The sequence below is a fragment of the Mesoplodon bidens genome (assembly GCF_964165515.1).
Source record: "Mesoplodon bidens genome assembly, contig: HAP1_SCAFFOLD_918, whole genome shotgun sequence".
In the NCBI taxonomy this organism is placed as follows: Eukaryota; Metazoa; Chordata; class Mammalia; order Artiodactyla; family Ziphiidae; genus Mesoplodon; species Mesoplodon bidens.
Genome location: NW_027671969.1, coordinates 72,656 through 80,711, shown reverse-complemented (window position 1 = coordinate 80,711; position 8,056 = coordinate 72,656). Strand labels below are relative to the sequence as shown.

At 39.1% G+C, this 8,056-nt stretch overlaps 1 long non-coding RNA gene across 1 annotated transcript in view; it reads right to left on the bottom strand.

The window, feature by feature from the left end:
• Positions 1-4,573: 4,573 nt before the first annotated feature.
• LOC308610741 overlaps positions 4,574-8,056 on the bottom strand; it is a 31,622-nt gene continuing 28,139 nt past the window's right edge. Inside the window, exon 3 of the long non-coding RNA XR_014014633.1 lies at positions 4,574-7,350. This is a non-coding gene — a long non-coding RNA (uncharacterized lncRNA). The remainder of the gene's footprint in view (positions 7,351-8,056) is intronic.

Here is an 8,056-nt window from a genome sequence, read left to right as displayed (position 1 = left end):
AATTCAAAGGATATTTTAGAAAACATTATAGACAGAACTCTACCATAAAAGAGCATATATAAATATAGCATATTTTCTGATGTTATTGAATCATCTTAAGTATTGGTTAATGCAAATTTCAATCTCTAAGGCACTTCTACAACATACCTGAAAAATGATCGTCATCTTGTACTTGAGTGTCCTCACTGAGAAAGAAATTGCAACTCAAAATAAGTTTATTTCATTTTTAGGAAGCTCTAATTGTTAGAAAACTCACTCTTAAAATAAGTTAAAATCTCTATTCCTCAACTTCTATGCATTTTCTTGGTTTTTAAATTAGGGGCAACTTGATCTTTTTTTGATTTTACAGCTCTAACATAGCTAAAGCTGGCGTTCAGGTCCTTTGCCCACTTACCTACTCTTCATAATTATTTTTATTAAAAGAAATATATTGTGGTATAATATAAAAAATATACTAACTTGAATGTACACTTTAATGAATTTTGACAAATGTAAATATTTTGTAACTCTGTTTCCATCAAGGTAGACAATTTTCCTATTACCCCCCTTTGCAGTTTTCCCTTTCCTCTTTGCAGTCACTCTCTACTCCATCTTTGATACAGGCAACTGCTGATATGTTTTCTGTCACCATAGATTCATTTTTCCTTTTCTAGAAAGTCATATAAACAGAAACATAAAGTACATACTCTTGTGTGTCTAGCTTTTTTCTCAGCATAGCGTTTCTGAGATTCATCCTTGTTGCATTCCTCATAATTCTATCCTTCTACTGCTGTATGATATGACATTGTATGGATATACCAAACTGGTTCACCCATATAAATCTTGTTGGAGATTTTCTGATGATGGCCATTCTGACCGGTGTGAGGTGATACCTCAATGTAGTTTTGATTTGCATTTCTCTAATGATTAGTGATGTTGAGCATCCTTTCATGTGTTTGTTGGCAGTCTGTATATCTTCTTTGGAGAAATGTCTATTTAGGTCTTTTGTCCATTTTTAGATTGGGTTGTTTGTTTCTTTGATATTGAGCTGCATGAGCTGCTTCTAAATTTGGGAGATAAACCCTTTGTCAGTTGCTTCATTTGCAAATATTTTCTCCCATTCTGAGGGTTGTCTTTTCGTCTTGTTTATGGTTTCCTTTGCTGTGCAAAAGTTTTTAAGTTTCATGAGATCCCATTTGTTTATTTTTGTTTTCATTTCCATTTCTCTAGGAGGTGGGTCCAAAAGGATCTTTCTGTGATTTATGTCATAGAGTGTTCTGCCTATGTTTTCTCTAGGAGTTTGATAGTGTCTGGCTTTACATTTAGGACTTTAATCTATTTAGAGTTTATTTTTGTGTATGGTGTCAGGGAGTGTTCTAATTTCATACTTTTACATGTACCTGTCCAGTTTTCCCAGCACCACTTATTGAAGAGGCTGTCTTTTCTCCACTGTATATTCTTGCCTCCTTTATCAAAGATAAGGTGACCATATGTGTGTGGGGTTATCTCTGGGCTTTCTATCCTGTTCCATTGATCTATATTTCTGTTTTTGTGCCAGTACCATATAGATGCTGGAGAGGGTGTGGAGAAAAGGGAACCCTATTGCACTGTTGGTGGGAATGTAAATTGATACAGCCACCATGGAGAACTGTATGGAGGTTCCTTGAAAAACTAAAAATAGAACTACCATACGACCCCACAATCCCAGTACTGGGCCTATACCCTGAGAAAACCATAATTCAAAGAGTCATGTACCAAAATGTTCACTGCAGCTCTATTTACAATAGCCAGGACATGGAAGCAACATAAGTGTCCATCATCGGATGAATGGATAAAGAAGATTTGGCACATATATACAATGGAATATTACTCAGCCATAAAGAGAAACGAAATTGATGTATTTGTAGTGAGGTGGATGGACCTAGAGTCTGTCATACAGAGTGAAGTAAGTCAGAAAGAGAAAAACAAATACCGTATGCTAACACATATATATGGAATCTAAGAAGAAAAAAAAACGGTCATGAAGAACCTAGGGGTAAGACGGGAATAAAGACACAGACCTACTAGAGAATGGACTTGAGGATATGGGGAGGGGGAAGGGGAAGCTGCGACAAACTGAGAGAGTGGCATGGACATATATACACTACCAAATGTAAAATAGATAGCTAGTGGGAAGCAGCCGCATAGCACAGGGAAATCAGCTCGGTGCTTTGTGACCACCTAGAGGGGTGGGATAGGGAGGGTGGGAGGGAGGGAGATGCAAGAGGGAAGAGATATGGGAACATATGTATATGTATAACTGATTCACTTTGTTATAAAGCAGAAACTAACACACCACTGTAAAGCAATTATACTCCAATAAAGATGTTTAAAAAAAAATCTTGGATATTTTGGTCATATCCAGTTTTACCTATTATGAATAATGGTGTTACACATTTTTGTGAACAAATTTGTGTGACATAAGACTTCATATCTCTTGGATAAGTATGAACTATTAGGTAATTGCTTGGTCATATGTAAATGTATATTTAACTTTAAAGCTTTCATGCTACAAGCCCATTAACAATGTATTCATGTTTCTCTAGGTCCACACCAAAACTTGACATTAACAGTTTTTTAAATTTTAGACATTATAGTGGTATGTAGTGGTATCTCATTATAATTATAATTTATACGTCTTTGATGGAGCAATCTCTAAATATATATAAATTATATATACTTAATATATATGTTGTATACAATATATGTAAATATTTTAATTAATTTTTATTGGAGTATAGTTGATTTACAATGTTGTGTTAGTTTCTGCTGTACAGCAAAGTGAGTCTGTTATACTATACATATATCCACTCTTTTTTAGTTTCTGTTCCCATATAGGTCATTACAGAGTACTGAATAGAGTTCCCTGTGCTATACAGTAGGTTCTTATTAGTTATCTATTTTATATGTAATAGTGTGTATACATATAAAAAATATAATTAGGCACTTAAAAATAAAAGGAAGACATGCAAATAGCCAATAGGCATATATTCATAGATACATATACTTTACATTTATATATATAACATATCCATAAATATATTTTTGCCATTTTCTCCCATTGGATTGTCTTTTTATTTTTGAAGTGTAAAAATTCTTTAATCTGTATATAAGTTCTTTGCCAGATATTGATATTGCAAACATTTTCCAAGTTTGATCTTTCCTGTTGATTTTCTTAATTTTGATTTTTATTCAGCAGAAATTTCCCTTTCCTCTGTGGTTGTCACTGCCTTGTCAGGGTTGGGTTCTGACCCCTAGTCGTTGGAGTAGAGGCCGTCAGATCTGTTTCTTAGCTGTGTTTCTGATCTGCGGTGTGAGGTCGGGAGGACTGGAGCACTCCCACTGGGATAGAAGCCATTGAGTATTCCTCCTCTGGAGGTGTTCACCTGTGGGTATGCTCTGTTTTGTCTCCTTTCGCCCATTGTGTGGGCTTACAAAGTACACGGCTGTTGGTACTGCTCTCAGTCCCACCTTAACCATGGTTATGCCGGCAACTGGCCCTGGTGACTCAGGCATCATTTTCACCAGGCCACTGGCTCAGATCCACTGAGGTCAGGTCCCAGGACTGCAGTAGTTATGTACCTGGACCCACTATGTGAGATATGGAGGCAGCTCAGACTCTGGCCTGGCCAAACCCCAGCATGTATGTGCCCACAAAACCCACAGCTGCTAAAGCCAGACCTGTCTCAGCTGCAGGAGCACTTGTCCATTGGGATGTTCCCAAGTGCTGAATTTAGGAAGCCATCAGAGGAAGTGTAATGCCATGATTTGCACAGCCATGAGGAGAGATTTCAGCTCTTCTTCCTTAGTTGCATGTTCCCTGGAACTCAGCTGTGGTTTCAGCCCCATCTCTGCATGTGGGCCACCCACTGGCGTCTGCTCCCAAGGGTGCTGGAGCACACGAGCTTGTCAGGCAGGAGGATGTAGAAGCGGCAATCAGGGCAGGCAGGCTGCCCAGGTGAGAGGGTGCTGGGTGGCTATGGGATGTACGAGCCTGTCAGGCAGGAGGGAGTCAAGGTGGCAAGCTGGGCAAATGGGCCACCCAAGCAGGAGAGTGCTGAGGTGATGATGGCTGGGGGCATGTGAGCCACTCTGGCAGGAGCCCTTCCTAGTGCCTGTGGAGGCAGGGGCCGGTGTGTGAGGAGAGAGGCTGCAATGGGGGCCCCGCCCTTTGTGCATCACTCAGCAGTGGCACTTTGCTTCTATGCTGGTCTGGGCTTCCTCCAGGAGCATTCCTTGTTGTGGAGCTCCTCACTCCTATCCCCTTGAGCTGTCTCCTCACAGCCAACATCATTCCCCTTCCTGTGTCTGCTCTTCAAACCCCACATTCCAACACTCAGCCCCCGTGTGCACCAGTGGTCACCAGTGGCTGGGGCATGCAGAGCTGTGGCCAGACCATCTGTGTAGGCCTCACTCTCTCCTGCCTGCCACAGACTGGCTGCTGCACTGTTCTCTGAGCCACCAAATTTCTCCTTCTGCCCCAGCTTCTCTCCCCGCTGCTTCCCCAGATGCGGGAACCTCTTCTCACCTTCAGCTCTGCTCCCCTGCCCAGGGTCACAGGTCACGTCCCACTTCATCTGCTCTTCCTTTTCCCTTCTTCTTTCTTTCGTCCTACCTGGTTACGTGGGGATCTTTCTTGTCCTTTCAGGTGCCTGAGGTACTCTGCTAGTGTTTATCAGGCGCTCTGGGAGAATTGTTCCATTGTAGATGTTTTCTTGATGCATTTGTGGGGAGATATGAACTCCACATCTTCCTACTCCTCCGTCTTCTTGACTGACTAATCAGCAGTTTGAGTTTTAAAAGGCCACTTTTCCCCCTTTTTTAACCTTGGTTTCAGGTTCTACCTAATTTAGCTAATTAGGCTCAGTCTCAGGTCATTGTGGTCTGTATTTACATTTCTGATTTGTACCGATTTGCAAGACAAAGACAGTTGCTTTTAATTCCCCAAAGAACTGGCCTGTCACCTAAATAATATTGAAAGATTGATTTGCCCAACTACGTTTTCTTTAATTTGCTTTTCTGTATCAGTGAGAAGATTTCCAACTAGACTGAAATTTCAGAATTCTATAGTCTAGAACTTTATGGTTTAATTTATCATACCTTCAAAACTTGCATAAGGCATTCAACAAAGACCCTCTTTCTGAGTGCACAGATTAGACCCAGAGTAAAGTCTCCATTCTTTATTTTTATTATCCCTTAAATATTAGCTGTCAGTTTTTACTTTATATTGTATAGGCTCAGGTAATCCCACTGGTTTCCTTTAGTATGTTTAATTAATATTTCCTTCATATGCCGTCTTGTAATATCAAGCAGGGGAAGAATTTGCCAGTGAAACATGTCTATCCCACACAATATAATTAGGCAAAAGAGAGGTAATTATCTTATACAATGCCCATTTAAACATACCAATTTTTATAAAGACTCTGGGGTCCCCAGAGAGTGGTTGAGCCAAGGGACTCAGGCACTTTTGTCAATCTTTTAACTTGATTAATTGGTCTAACTTTTGCCCCAAGTAATTGTTGGTCAGGTATCTCAGTGTAATTTTACATGTATAAAATTTATATGTAATAAAATATACTTATTTTAAACTGGGGTAAATAGGGCAGACTTGTTTGGGTCTGGCCCTTTAATGTTGATGACAAGTAGGAGATCCCTTTGGCCCATCCAATCTTAGGTAGTATTGTATCCAATCTTTGATTTATCTCATTAATGTCTGTTTTATTTATCCCACTTTAAAATAACCATCTAAAGATTTCTTATTCATTTAGAAGTCCCTTTAAAATTTTCACCTTGTTGGGAAAAAGTTTTTAGACTTTTCCTTCAGTTTTTTTCCCTGTTACTTAACCTAATTAACAATAATTATTCTAATGTTTTTATTAGCATCTGTAAGACCCATTTAGGGGAAGCAGAGACCACAAATAAGGTTTCCCAAACCAATTTTTTAGGTTTGTTTGAAACTAAAGGAGTTTTTAGGTTAACCATTATATGTCTAATTTCCCACATTTCCCCCCATAGGAGCCAATGAAACAGCTGTTTATAATGAGAGCTCTCTAAAAATTTACCAATTTAGAAGTTTCTCCAATTTGAAGGATCCATGATCTGCCCATAAATGAGGTATACCTTAATAGTGACTCAAACCAATAAGACGCAAGAGGCTTCCCCACAAAAGAGTGTAAAGGATGCTGTCTAAATAAGATCCAGAAAGTTTACTCCCAAAAGTAGTTTAAGAAAGTAATGGTCTTTGTTGTACAGGCTGACACAATGAAGGTTAAGATGGCAAAAAGCCCCTGAGAGTCGTACAGTCAGACAAAAGACTGCTCAGAATCCCAGTCTATTTGACTGGCTGCCAAATGTACACCATATAAGTACTTTTGGATGGTAGTGACCAAGTTCTCAAAACACACACACACACACACACACACACACACACACTCTGAAGAATATCAGAACACTTACATTTCAAAGACACAGGAAGAGAAATGCAAGTTTCCCCTAGAAAGCCTTTTGTTTTTTTGAAGTCAGAATTCTGAAAAGATGTTTTTATCAAGCCAGCTTTTTCTAACTTAACTGCATATGCAATAAAAGAGTCCTATCTTAGTCATTTTTAGGGCAAGATTTTCTTTAAGTCCCAAGTAAGTAAGCACTTGTAAATGTAAATTTTGTATGTACATAAACCTGGCCAGGATATCCGTTGGAGGCTGGAAATCTGTTGTTCCTTTTTCTTTTGTATTGAAAGCTAAGTTCCCCATTCTGAGTTCAATTTGTGAAGATCACTTTTATTTTGACAAACTCTATTAAAGTAGCCAATTCAAGGAAGACAGGTTAGTCTTCCACCTAATTACCCAGTCCAACTTTTACTCAGTGTCTTTCACCTGAGCAAAGTCTCCCCAGTCTTTCAACTGAGGATAAACCACACAGTGTCTAAACTGAGCAAGATCTTCCCAGTGTCTTTTAAGTGAGGCTAACCCACTTGAGCAAAAGTCTTCCCAGTGTTTTTCTACTGAGGATAAGCTCTCAGTGTTTAAACTGAGTAAAAATCTTCCCAGTGTCTTTCACTGAGGGTGACCCAGGTACTTCTTCTTGAAACCAAGTTTCAAGGATAACCTACTACTCAAGAGAAGAGTTTAACACCACTGAATAAAACTTAGGATCATCAACCAAAACTGGAGATCCAAGAACCAGGAGATACTCACCCAAATTTGTCTGGACACTCTGAGAAAGCGGACAGGCCCAAGAAGCCTCTGCTGGCGCCAGGACTCTGGATCCTCATAGAGTTCAGGCAAAGAAGAAAAGTCTGCTCTGGGCCCCTTCATTGGTTGCCAAGACTGCTGACTGAAAAATATGCACAACCCAAAAGGAGAATTATGTTTTATTTGGCAGATTTTCTGAGGACTTAAGCCCAGAACACAGCCTGTCAGATCACTCTGAGGAACTGCTCAGAAGACCTAAGGGAGGAGTCAACCAAAACCAGGTAGTCAGAACATCAAAAGATTACTATTAATTAAAGAAAACTAGACATCTCAAGTTAAGGACTGTAGCACTTTTCTATGTATGAGAAGATGAAAGAATCTGGGCTCCGTGAAATCATTCCTTTGAGATGCACCTTAACTCTAGAATCAGTACCCTGTTTTTCTCCATCCCGAATCCCCTCAAGGTGCTCAGTTGAGGGTTCCTGCTTTGACGTCTGACTTGATGACTGCAACATCCTTTGTCTACGGATATGGCAGGGAATATTTTTCATCCACGGGTAAGAAATTGAGGAGAAAATTAACATAATTCAAGGTATAAAACCATTACAATATTAAAAATTCCCAAATGTCAAACAAACATAAGTACCCTTGACCTGTAAAATGGAAGATGCCAAAGAAGGGGAAAAAAGAAACACTAAAGAAAATGTAGAAAATAAAGCATAAAATAAGATGGCAGAAATCAATAACAGTAGAACAATAATTAAATAAATCAAGGTAAATGTTATCGTAAGATTTTTAAATTTCAAAAAAAAACCCCATCAAACAAAACATATTGAAAATACAGTCAT